General features: G+C 38.7%; 2 protein-coding genes across 4 annotated transcripts in view; both read left to right on the top strand.

Annotated features, from left to right (window-relative positions):
- The window catches only part of COL19A1 (collagen type XIX alpha 1 chain), a 398,856-nt gene that overhangs the window by 54,663 nt on the left and 330,080 nt on the right, over positions 1 to 14,113 (top strand). The window lies entirely within an intron of this gene.
- Positions 1 to 14,113, top strand: part of LOC309666628 (uncharacterized protein) — a 119,888-nt gene that overhangs the window by 90,747 nt on the left and 15,028 nt on the right. The gene's annotated exons all lie outside the window — the stretch shown is intronic.

Raw genomic sequence — 14,113 nt, 5'->3', positions numbered from 1 at the left:
ATGCATATGGTATGGAGCACCTTATTTTCTTGGTATAACATAATTCTTATGTTTCACTGGTTGCTTGTATATAAACAGGTTTTTAAATAAAAGTGTGTTAGTAGTTGAATAAATAAATTTAAAATGTCACAGAAAAGTGAATTCCTGATTTATTATTGAATTCAAGGATGGTAAAGAGCCTTATCTCTCAGGTTCTATGTCTATCTGGAATATTGTGTTGAGAAGGCTTCTGAGGCCCTGTTGAGTTCAGCAGATTGGCGTGCTATGGCCCATTCGCAGCCCATTCGTGAAAAGAGGGGGGAAGGGAGGGCTGTAGTCTGTAGTCTAGTCTGTAGCGTCTCTGATTTAGGATGACACGTGTGAGTGGGTGGCTTTTGCAGCTGAAGCAGTTCCCAAGAATGGGGGGAAATGAGACTATGTGCGAAAAAATAATCAACACAGATTACTAAGATTTTATGAGCTTGGATAGTGTAGCTAGAAACAGTGGCATAGCTGATAGATATGGTCCCCTTTTCTTTTGTTACAAACAAATAAATCTCCATTGAAGAGGAGTCGTCTCTCTGTCCCTTTCATTAAATTGGTGGTTGCTTTCTGGAAGCAAAGGGCTCTTTAGTTTCATGGCTTTACATGGAAGAAAAGAGCTGGTAGAAGCCCTTTTCATTTGTGTTTTGTAATACATAATAAACCTCAGCAATCTTTCTAAATATTTAGAAGATGTATAGCATTTTTTAGGAGATTTAAAAGTTCTCTGGACCTTAACAGTTCCCTTGGAAATATTCCTAAATATGGGGAAAGCTGTTGTGTGTATCACAGCATTATCAGCCCTGGTCTTTGCTCCTGTTGAATGATTCACCCCGTGGGCATGTCTTTTCTACATGGACCTTCACACTACCGTCAGCTTTTTATTATTATAAATAACACTACCACATACAGGAAAGTTGTTCCCTCTGTTTTTCTGGCTAGAGAGACCAGTTAAGACTCATCACTTACTCATCACCTCCTTTGTTTATTTTTCACGTGTCCCTTCATTCAGTAAACATTTGTTGAGCCAAAAAAATTTGTAAGATTGATTTTTTCAAAGTAGAATTACAAGTTCATTTTTAGACATCTTGGTAATATACTTCTGATTATGTTCCATCATTGTTTTATCCATCTCTTCTGCATATTACCCAACTTCTTTAGTAGCATTGGATATTATACTTAAAAATTTTGTTATTAAGTTTTGTGTTTTTAACTGAAAACTTGTAACAATTACAAATAAAAGTTGTGGCTTACTATATAAGTATTTTAGGGGTTCCCGGAATTTTCTGTTCCACTTAGGGTGAATAAGAGGTAGCATTCAATAAGTCACTGAAATGAATTCAGTCTAGTCCAGAGCTCACCCTTCTATTCAACATTTACTGAGCTTACTATGGACTGAGAACTTTATTAAGCTCTGGGATTGCACTGGTGGAAAAGTGTAGGTCTCATCTTGCCTTCCTGAAGCTTGCTGGAGAGATACACAGTGCAAGGAAAAGCTACACTTTGCTCTTGCCTGGACCCAAGAAGAAACTGAGCTGTGTCCCGCCTATCATTCGAGCATAGGCTACAGGACTCAAAGCCCACAGCTCCTCTCAGAAAAGCTACACTTTCTGAGCACACAGGCTCAGTAGTTGTGGCTCGCAGGCTCTAGAGCACGGGCTCAGTAGTTGTGGCCCACGGGCTTAGCTGCTCCGCGGCATGTGGGATCCTCCCGGACCAGGGCTTGAACCCATGTCCCCTGCATTGGCAGGCGGATTCTTAACCACTGCACCACCAGGGAAGCCCTAAAATTTTAAAATCATACAATTTAGCCAAGTTTTATTTTATTTTTATTTTTTAACATTTATTTTATTGAAGTATAGTTGATTTACAATGTTGTGTTAACTTCTGCTGTACAGCAGAGTGATTCAATTATACATACATACATTCTTTTTCATATCCTTTTCCATTATGGTTTATCACAGGATATTGAATATTGTTCCCTGTGCTATACAGAAGGATCTTGTTGTTTATCTATTCTACATATAATAGTTTGCATCTGCTCACCGCAAACTCCCAATCCATCCCTCCCTCCCCCCTCCTCCCCCTTGGCAACCACAAGTCTGTTCTCTATGTCTGTGAGTCTGTTTCTCTTTTGTAGATAAGTTCATTTGTGTCATATTTTAGATTCCACATATAAGTGATATCATATGGTATTTGTCTTTCTTTTTCTGATTTCATTTAGTATGATAATGTCTAGGTCCATCCATGTTGCTGCAAATGGCATCATTTCATTCTTTTTAATTCAATTTAGCCAAATTTTATATATTAGATAGAAAATAATTTTAAGAGTATTATGCAGTTTTAAGAATGCACGGAAATATTTACTTCTCTATCACAAGAACCTCTTTTATATTTTTCTAGAAAATTAAGAGATGTTAATATGTTCCAATAATAAATTGCTTTAGGTTGAAATGGCTACTTGTTTGTTCATAACCACGGGAGTTCCCCTGGTAAAACCTGAAATTGGCCCCTGTACACAGAGGGCAAGGAGAGACCGAAGAAAGAGACAGAGCCCCCCCAGATTGGTAGGTGGCAGGTTTACTGAGCAAGGGAACATACATACAAGGCTTGTCTTGGGCATGGCGAGAGCAGTAAATCTCTGCACCCACACGCCGGAATCATAGAAGTTTATGTAGAGGCCTTAATGGGGGTCAGTCATGTACACTGTCCAGATGGTCTCAGCTACACATTACTCTCTCAAGGCTGCATCCTTGAAACAACTCCTAAAGTGGGAATGGTGGGCAGAAAGTACATCCCAAGGACAGGGGAGGGGGTATGGAACCTCTGGTTGCCCGGGTCCAGTTCACAGGTCAATTGGTGGGCAAATCCTATCAATGACCTCCTCCAATACTTCTAAAATGTAACATAATATGAAATATTACCAGTTCAGTAGTTTCATTTAACAGTTTTGGAAACATTTAATATTATCAACAATTTTAAATAAGTTGTGATTTTCCTCCTTCAGATTTCATATAATTCAGTATTTTGGAGGGAGAAGTAAAAAGTATCAGTAATTGATCTTATGTATATAGATTCTACAACATTCATATCTATGTTATTTTGTTTTATTTTATTTTGGAAACATCGCTCAACATACCTACCATCTTAACAAATGTTTAAGTGAATAATATGTCATTGCTGACTATAAGTTCAATGTTATACAGCCGATCTCTTTTTTATTATGGCTAATTACATGTAAATTATCTTATCTTAAAATGTCCTGATGTCATTTACCTTGAGAGAAGTGAAGTACCAGTTAAGTCTCCTACTTAGGAGTCATAATAATGCAGATGTCATCATAAAGTAATAAAATTAAGGTGTCCTATTTTGGTAATTACTCAGGCCAGCTTGACAGGCATTAATGAATCTACTTCTGTGGTTGGATTATATATTACATTTTTTTCTCTCTTGTCTTTTTATCCTATGAATCAAATCTTATAAGAGACAGCAGAGCTTTTGCTTGGGTGCGGGTTATATGTATGTATCTGTGGAATGTGCACTGCAGGTTTCCAGAATATACAAAAGAAAGAAAGCATGGAACCGCATACTTCAGTCATCTTTAATCTTATTTGCCCCATAAAAATGCTATGAGGATTAATTAGCTATTAACCTTCAGTGGGGGCAAATGTGCTGCTTTTATAATGGTTGTAAACCCAAATTTAAGCATGACCTTAAATTTATGAATTAACCAGAGCATCGACTGTAGTAATAGATGATGTTGTGTTATACTAGTGCGTAAGAATAGCTTTATAACAACTCTACAGATTTTGTTGTGGATTGACAGGACTCCATGTTTCATAAAATAGCATTGGATAGTCTAATTCTCATTCTCAGACACAGAATCAGATAGGAAGATGCAATTATGATTTCACTGACAAACTCTGAAATGTCTGTGAATCCAAGAAGAATAGTGTCAGCTAATAAATCATTAATTTATTATCATTTCAACTTAGCCATCAAGGCTAATCAGAAAATAAGCATGGTAGCCATAAAGCTGCTTATGTTATTGTATGTGACTCACTCACATCAGCTCGGTAGTGCCTTGTTCATTGCCTCGTTTTGGTCAACACTACAACCAGCCCCTGACAACCACCCTTCTGCCTTCTGTCTGTGTGATTTGACTCTTCTAGGGACCTCGTATCAGTGGAATCATACAATTCTTGTCCTTCTGTGTCTGGCTTATTTCACTTAGTTTGCCTCTGCTCTTGTGTCCTAATCTTGTCAGTGCATGTCACCCCGGCCTTTGCTGTGGGTCCCCTCCATGAGACCCAGCCAACCTCTGCTCAAGGCGGCTTATCCTCAGCCTTCAAGGCCAAAGTTGCTCTGTGTGTGTGTGATTTGGAGGGTGGTGGCATGGGTTCAGTGACCCTCTAGCTATCCCGTGGATTCCAAAGCAGTGCTGCTTGGGTACAGAGCCTCACAGTGTAATTTTTTTTTTTTTTTTTTTTTTTTGACCGTGCCATGCGGCTTGCAAGATCTTAGTTTCCCAACTAGGGATTGAACCCAGGCCACGGCAGTGAAAGTGCTGAGTCCTAACCACTGGACCGCCAGGGAATTCCCTCTCACAGTGTATTTAACAACTAACTTTTGGCACGCCTTCCTCTGTGGGGCTCTAAAGCTCGTCGATACGGATACTAGGCAATCCTCTCTACTATCTTCACAGACAATGGCTCTCTTCTAATTTACCCATGAGAAGAAAATAAAATTCCCTTTGCTTAGGAGAGCTATGTAGGAAAAAATATTTCATGATATAGTCACCATTATTTCTAAGTTCAGCTTTGATGCCAATGAAAGAAGAAATTCTAACAAAGTATTTCACTCAATTCCCAAATGGCATTGAATACTCACTATGTGTCAGGCACTGAGGATTTAAGAATAAATAAAGACAGCGTCCTAGTTATTTCTGTCTGGGAATTATGGAATTTGTAGCAATCTTTAGATATGAGGTCTGATGAACTCTGGAAGAACGGATGAACCCTTCCAGGAATCTGGAAAAGCTTCATAGGGGATGTGAAAAAAGGCTTGAAGGATAAGCACAAATTTGCCAGGTGGTAGCTGGAGGGGGCATCATGGTGGTTTTCAAGGTCAGCGTAATTTGCAGACTGGTGAGAAATCCCGTGGGGTTAGTAAACAGAGGGGAGAGACTGTCTGGTGGTGAAGGAAGCTGAAGGGGCAGCTGAGGTGCTGTTCTGAAAGGCCTTACGTGCCAGGCTAAGGGGTTAGAACTTTATTCATGTAAAAACGGAAAGTAAAAGGTGAAAGATTTCTGGGCTCCGAAGAGAAACCCGAGTGTATCAGATATACCACAAGAAAGCCATGTTCAAAAGCGTGAAGGTGTGGGAGCAGTAACGTTCCATTCTAGAAACAACAACAAAAAAAGCTGAGTATATGCCATTGGGACAATCACAGCTTTGGGTAGCGACCTGGGATTCCCGGGCTGACCCTGAAGCAGAAGCCAAGCCCCCAGACTCAGAAGGACACTTCACAATTCAGAGGACTTCTTGGGGGTGGAGCGGGGTTTGACCCGGGATTTGTTTTATCTTTTTTGGGGGGTGGGGGACAGTGAAAAAACCTTTCTGGAGAGCAGCTTCTCTGGTCCACCCTCGATTTTTGTGATCAGAATGTCATCTAGTAGGAGGGCTCATTTTCTAGGGGAAGTCATTTACAACGTCACAATGAACAAATGTTAATCGTAACAGGCATAAGATTATTAGAGAGCCATCCAAGCTTTGTTTTCCCATTAGCAACCTACGGGGGCTGAATCCCCCGACAAACACAGAAAGGCTAAGATTTCAGAGTCTCTGTGACTGTGGAACTCAGACATCATTCCCCCAGCCCCCCACGGCGGGGTGAAGGCATTTCAGACAAACCCTTCAGGCCCTGCGAGCCAAACTGCTTGTAACGTGACAGGTGATGGTGAATGTCAGCTGGGCAAGAAATGACTTACTATAAACTCCAAGCATCTCTCACTTCACTCTCAGGAAATGTAACTTGTATCAGATTTCTCTTCCTGGAAGATATTCAGCAAGTCAGAGGCCCCACTGATACTTGTAAATACGGAAGTTCTTCATAAAGCCTGCCTCACGCTTATTTAGAATGGAAGAATTAATTTGGAAGCCAGTTCTTGATATTTAAAAATAGATTTTTTTCCATTTAGCCGTTAAAGCAGAAAAATAAAGGTTGGTCTTGCTAAATATGATCTGGAAAACTCACTTCGGCTCTACCAAAATAGACTTTTAAAAAAAGGGCTTTGCTTCAAGGCTTGCGCTATGAGCTGGTGGAATTAGCCCTGGAATCATTGTAATTAGTAACTAAACTTCTTAAACATTTTGTTCTCTAAGTGTATATCACACTTGGTTTTTGGAACACCACTTACAAAAGGAACTTTCTCCAGAATAATTGTGTCATCTTGTTTTTCAGTCTCTAAGTACTGTAATAGTGAAAGTTTGTTCATCTTTGTTTTTTCCTTTTGACATTGCACTGCTTGCCTCACATTCCTTATTATTTAGTTAGGTAAAAGAACAGAAAAGAAACTGGTAGTCATGGGTTTTTCTTTCTAATCCTCTCTTAGTCTGTAGTTTGGTTTTGTTCTTTACTTTTCTATACATGAAACAGAGATATTACTTGCCACATGACACACTAAGGTTCTTTTAGGAACACTGAACAAATACATCAAATTGAACTTGTTGTACAATGAAGTTGCCAATTGCTTAATATACTAAGGAGTAAACAAATTTATGAGCTTCATTATGGTCTTTATTTTTCTTGACACACTACTAGGGCACAGTGGGGAAAAAATGAGATCCACTCCCTAATTCCATCTCCCCATAAAACAACTTTAGCAATAAATACTTGCATGTACTTACTTTAAAAGAGTGCATTACTATTATTTTTTTAAATTAATTAATTTATTTTTTTGGCTGCGTTGGGTCTTTGTTGCTGTGTGCAGGCTTCTTATTGCAGTGGCTTCTCTTGTTGCGGAGCACGTGCTCCAGGCACGCGGCTTCAGTAGTTGTGGCACGTGGGCTCAATAGTTGTGGCTTGCAGGCTCAGTAGTTGTGGCGCATGGGCTTAGTTGCTTCATGGTATGTGGGATCTTCCTAGACCAGGGTTCGAACCCGTGTCCCCTGCATTGGCAGGGGGATTCTTAATCACTGAGCCACCAGGGAAGTCCAAGAGTGCATTATTTTTAAGTTTTATGACTTTCCCTGGCTTTGCCATGCTTGCCGTGCTCCCTATCTGGAAGGGAGTGTGGAAAAGCAAAGTTTATCCTCTTAAGGCAGTGCTTATTGGTTTCTCATTAATTGGACAGCCAGGAATGTCCATTATTTGTTCAGTTGACATTATTCTGTCCCCGAGAGACTAGACACCTCCCCTTCATTAAGGTAACTTTGTGTATAGCTATGTTAGTCATGGATTCCACAGCTCAGGGGGTGAATGGGATGGAAGCTTCCACTGACCCCTGGGCCAGGGTCAGTGCTAAGAGTTCTCTTTCTTTCCGTAATCACTTGAAAGAGTCACATTTATGATCATTATTTTCACATCTCAGGGAATTACCTGTCTTTTTAGTTAGGTAACCATTCTATTGATGTTCTTCCTTAGGCATTAAAATCCCAACATATAACTTCTCGCCAGTAGGATAAAAACGGAGGCAGTTTTTATCAGAACACTTCATACTTTTCTTCACATTACATAGTTATTAGTATATACACTGTTCTCATATTTTTCACTACATTCCCCAAATTGTACTCATTTTAAAGGAAATGTTTGGTGAAAAATCCTATTTTTTTTTTCTCTAATAAGTGATCTCTAAGGAATACAGGGCAAATATTCCTGATTGGTTATCACCTTCTATAGCATACATTTCTTTCCTAAAACCCAACAGACACTATCCCCATTTTAAAGATATTACTATGTGGTTTGTGATACTTCCTGATCTGTGCTCAAAATATCATTAGAAGAAGGAACTGTAATAATCTACCCCTCAGGGCTACTAGTCACCTAGGATGTGCAAATGTCATCATGAATCCTTTGCTCGGAGCCCAAAATGTGATTTACTGTTGTTGTTAATATTATAGTATGATGTTAAACATTTTAATTATTTTTTCATTTCTTGACGTTAATATTTTATATTTATTTACACCGACCCTGCCCCACGCAGTACTCAGAAAACAGTTTTTTCTCCCTTACAGTCCCAAAGTGTTACTTTTAAGTCAGGTCAGTAATGATGAGGGAAACTTTATCTTTAGCCCAGAGGACACAAGCAACTTGATATACTGGAAAAATCTGACCTCGGAACTAAGAGTCCCGAGTTCAAGTCCCATCCTGACCTCTGTTATTTAACAGAGGCAGTTATTTAACTTCTGTGGCTTTAATTTCTCATTTACCCAGGGAGATGGCTGCTCTAAATCACTGTTAAGTTCCCCTTCAGCTTTAGGAGTGTAGGACTACAGGAGATTGTCATGTGTGGTTTCTTATAACGGAAACATTTCCAAGGATGGGAAGACTTCTGCTCAAAGACACTTTTGGAGAAATCTTCTTGGAGCAGAGATTCTGTTTTGCTACAGTCTGTAGAGATTTTAAACGTCCTTTTGAAAGTAAGAATACTGATTGTATTTGTTCCTGGAATTGTTTTGTGTCAAACGTTTTGATTAACCTGCTTCAGACTTGCATAGGGCTTGGTTTTTCCTTCTGCTTTTTTCATGATGAATGTGATATAGCCCAGTCTCATAAGGCCTTGACTTTTAAGGCATTGTGCAGAGTGACACAGACTTCATACTGAACACAAGTGTTTGATATCTACCAGGACCGGTCATAGGCATCATCATGGATTTTCCATGACTGGAACACATTTTTATGAGCACCTCCTATATGCCAGGGACTGGTCTAGATGCTTGATTTAGAGCAACAGGTCTGGCAGAGCCCCTGTTGTCACGGAAATCACATTCTAGTGGTTGGGAACAGGCAATACGTGTGTAAACGAATACATTTTTTAAAAAAGTTGGGCTTTTATAAACCTATGAAGGAAATAAAACAGAGCAGGTGTTGTATTACTATCGACCTTTCAGAGAAGGGGCATTAGAGCTGAGACCTGAATAGTGAGGAGAAGCGTCCACGTGACGACTCCTGGGAACAACCTTCCCAGGAAGGAATCAGGAAGTACAAAGGCCCAAGACCTCAGTAGAATGAGGTGTTCAAGGAACAAAATTCAGGTCACTGCCACTGGAGCGGGGGTGCCACACAGAGACTGGAATAGGACACGATGTGGCAGACTAAGGCAGGGGTCAGAGCACTAGGCCTTGTGAGCCACGATCAGTGACGTGCGTTTCATTCTAGGAGCCGCGGGGCCCTGTAGGAAGGTGATAACTAAGGGAGGCACCTGGTCTGATTTTCACTTAAAAAGCTCATTCTAACCGCTGTGTGCAGGCTATACTTCAAGGGAGGGAAAAGAGGGAGAGCGACCAGGGCGTGTAACAAGAGTCTGGGGCGAGACGTGGCAGCTTGGGAGGGGGAGTGAAGGTGGAGCTGGAGAGAAGTGGACAGAGTCGGGATCCATTCGGTGGTAGAAACAGTAAGACTTGCCGATGAGTTGGATGGGATTGGAGTTCATAAAGGAAACGCAAGAATCAGGTATGACGGCTGGAGCACCTGGGTGAATGGTCATGTCTTTTACTGAGATGTGGAATCCTTGTAAAGGGATGTGTTTGGTAGGAAGCAAAAAGTTCAATTTCAGTTATTTATTGAGACATGCCTTTAACATCCAAGTAGAGATGACAAGTAGGAATTTAGGTGTGAGAGTCCACAGTACAGGTAAGGGGAATAGTCAAGGTTTATATTGGTTGCCTCTCCCCTTTCCCCCTCCTTCTTTTTGGAACCTTCCTCCCAAACTTTAAGTGCCTTCACGGGACACGTTTGCTGCCCAGGGCTCACAACCGTGGCATCTCATCTTGGTCTGGCTGACTTAGGGGTGCTTCCTGCTCTGGACTTATTCCCCCTTCCCTGTGTCTTCCCCATTTAAACTTCCATGCTTTACAACAATCCCCATAGATTCCCTGTTCTTTGCTTTCCAAGGAGAGAATTAATTATTAGACAATTTGTTAGTAATGCGTGACTGGTTTCTAGGGACTATTTTAATGGTAACACAGCTTGTGTTTATAAAATGCATTTTCCAGAGAGGAAGAAAGCTCTCTCATAGTAGAGTAGTAAGTGTTTTGGCTTGTCAGTGAAAGTACTTCATAGTTAGGGAGAATGTGAGTATCTCTGAGTCCATACTGCATATACAAAAGACAGTAGATGCAGAGTTCCATTGAATATTTAATAACAAGTATACACACACAGAGTGATTAAATACTTCATCGTAGGCCAAGATCTTTCCTGTAATATAGATGCCTTATAGACATCATCATTTTATTTGTATTTTCTATTGCTTTTATTTATTTATTTGTTTTTTGGCTGTACCACGTGGCATGTGGGATCTTAGTTCCTTGACCAGGGATTGAACCCATGCCCCCTGCAGTGGAAGTGTGGATTCTTAACCACTGGACCACCAGGGAAATCCTTGTATTTTCTAATGATTTTAAATAAATTCCGACCAGGAAAGTATTTTTCGTTAGTCAAGTGGGAAAAAAGATCTAGAGAATGTAGTTATTATGCTATTTAGACAAATACAATCCATTCTTAGAGTCCTATACAGTAAATCCCTTATGGTTAATAAGACGTTAATTTTTATCTGACTCCACAAATATAGTTACTAGTACTTTGTAATTAAATATTCTGTTTGAAGCATGTGGAGAAAGTATTGGAAAAAGTGTATTTTTATTTGAAGTTTCTCATCTTAACAGTTCAGTGACTTATTATGAAGGCTATAGGCTGGGACTTGTAGATTTTGTGACTTATTTTTAACCTCCCATAGTAGCAAAAATAATGTTTTTAGTGTTAATTCTCCCTCATCTCTGTCCTTGAAGAATATAAGGTTAATTTATAGGTTGTTTTAAAAGTTAGGATTATTTTTTCCTAAACTGAAAATAGTAGTGCTTTCAAAAAAAAAAAAAAATCACTCTTACAATTTATGCTGATTGCATAAAAACCTTTTAATTTTAATACCAAGAGGGAAGCACTGTAATGTAAAGATCTTTATGAAATTTTGTATTGAGGTCAAAGTCTCAGATCTGGGCATTCTTCCATAGCTGATCATTATAAGGAGCCCCACTTTTGATTCTCCACCACTTCCTCTATAGTTTTATAGCATTTCCTTCTACTTTACGATTGAACTGAGGGCTGCTATACATAGAGAATATCAGAGAGCAGTTGAAAACTAAATTTTAGATTTTTCTTAACATTGAAGTAAATTACAGGTTCAAAAGAGTCTAAAATATGTGAATTACAAGGCTTCAGAGACACTCCAGATTATATCTAGAACTCTCAGGGGGCTAGTGTAAGGAGGACTACAGAGGCAGTAAGTTTCTTGGGCTCCTGTGGGTAATTTGGAATGACTTTATTTTGGCTCTCTATGACTTTTACTTAGTCATATCTTGTAAAAATTGATTTTAGATTGAACATTTTGTTACTTTGGCATACCTCTGCTCTCACCTGTCCATGAATATTTAGGTGACTTTTATTAATGTGAAGAAAAGTAGACAATGGGAAATAAAGGATTAACTATACTTATATTTCACTAAACTTTGAGCTCTTCAAATGTAGGTTAATATTAATTTCTGTGGATGAACTTCTCATTTACAGCCTTGAACTAGGTACAATGTGTATAAAATGGAGGGATGGTAGAAAATATCCCATTGAGAATTTCTAGCCCAATATACCTATGAATGACTTTGGCAAGTAAGTCTCAACAGTATTTTTCTTAATGGGAGTATCACGGAATAAGCAATGGATAGAATTTCTTATAGGAAATTACACTCCATTCAAAAATACTCAAGCATGGATATCTTAGACACTGCAAGCTGTCATTATATCTCTCTGGTAACAGACCAGTAATCCAATATGGCGTCTTTTATAATAGAAACTCTGGCAAGCTGCAGAGAAATTATTCTGTGTCACGTTAAGTGTTTGTGCTTGTGTGATATAAACAAAAAACATAGTCTGTAAGAGTAGATATATTTTGTAATGTATTATTTTTAAAATACAAAACTTTTTCTTCAGAAATTACAGTCTAGGCAAGCAAAATCATTTTTGGCCTCGAAAGCAGAATATCAATTTCTGAAAGGGAAATATAGTAATTATAAGGATTTTCTTCCATTATAAACTTAGACTAAGAAAAAATAATTTTTCTTTAAACATAACTAAATTTATTTCAATGTATTATTTTAAGACTATGTTTATTATAAACATTATTAATATTAATAACATTATTTTGTTTTATTATTTTTGTCACAGAAGAAACCTTTCATGGAATATAAAATATTTTCAATTTTTGAGTTACATTTTTAATTTTTAAAAATAATTATATTTAGTTTTATTTATGAAGTATTAAAGAATCATATCAAAATGTTTCATTTGCTGGATCGCTCACTCCACTCATTTAACAAATAGTTATAGACTGCCCTGTTGGCACTGTACTTAGGCTTTGTGGGTGATACAAAGATAGATTAAATGTTGTCTTTGCCTTCAAAGAGCTTGCAATCTCATGATGAAATGTGACAGGTACCTATATGACTATAATCCTAAGTAGAAAGTGAGGAAAAAGGTGTTTTCATTATTTTTTGCTTTGTAACAAACCACTGCAAAACTTAGTGGCTTAAAACAACAATTTATTATTTCTCATGATTTTCTGAGTTAGAAAAAGGCACAGGATTTATCCACATGGTTCTGCTTCATGAGATGTTCACTCAGGTCACTGAGCTGCATTAAGCTTGCAGTCAGGCTGAACTGGAAGATCCAAGAAGATATTACTGATGATGTCAGAAGGAATGGCAAAGTAAGAAGCCCAGAAAATGTACCTATCCATAAAAACAGTAAGAACACAGGATAAATGGTCAAAATCAGTATTTCAGAACTCTGGAAATTAACCAAGGGCTTGCAACAATTAATGGGTGTTTATTCAAGAAAAAGACTGACTCTTGGTAAGAATAGCTAGCTTTGTGGCATTTTAAACTTGTCCTATTCACATCCCTCTCTCTCCCACAATGGTTGACTTGAAAACCAACAGCTCTATAATCACAAGTGCAAACTAGCAGCCTAGCAGCCATTGAAGGGAGGAGAATGGGTTTAGAGGTCAACAAAAACCCTATTTCTAGAAAGCTGTCATTATTTTACCTGACTGGTAGTTCTCTGGAAACCCCAACTCACAGGGCTTGTCTTTATTTGACCTGACTCAGCTCACTCAATAAGTACAGCCTTCTTCCCCTGGCATTTGTTGAAAATAATCAATAGTAATTGTTTAACATTGCAGCTACCCAAGACAGCAATTACAATTGGGACAAATGAGAAGATGACCAAAAACATTTAAAAGGAAAAGTTGGGGGAGGAGATGTCCATAGAAAGCATTAGAAACCTCCAGCGTATTTGTGCTATCTACACCTATGTGTAGGCACAGGGATTTGTGGAAACCCAGGAAACCTCCAAAAAGGCCCTACGCTCATTGCCCTGGCCAACTTTGAAACTCTGCACAAGCAAAAAGAGAAGGCTAAGGAGAGTTGTAAACTGCCTGCCTGAGCATTGAAGCCATTCTCCAACATGCACATAGTGTCTCAGCAGAGGCTTGGATGCTTATAGGTCAAAGGCACTTAACTGTTCAATCATTAGCTGACCACTAAACTAACTGAGCAGAGACTCCAGTGGTCACACATGACAAAGAAAGCACACTTTACAAAATTAGTTCAGGAAAGTGACTAAGGAAACAAACAATGGCAGCAACAATTATGATAAAAATAACAAACAGCAACAACAGCAAACCACTGATGGGTGGAGAATAATCTGATTCCCAGAGTTGCCACATTATATTATCTAAAATTTCTACTTTTCAATCAAAAAATTACAAGATATGCAAAGAAACAAAGTATGGCCCACACACAGAGAAAAGAGCAGTTAATAGAAA

The sequence above is a fragment of the Balaenoptera physalus genome (assembly GCF_965194825.1).
Source record: "Balaenoptera physalus genome assembly, chromosome: 9".
NCBI lineage: Eukaryota > Metazoa > Chordata > Mammalia > Artiodactyla > Balaenopteridae > Balaenoptera > Balaenoptera physalus.
Note: the sequence above shows the minus strand (reverse complement) of the source record. Positions and strands in the feature narration are given on the sequence as shown.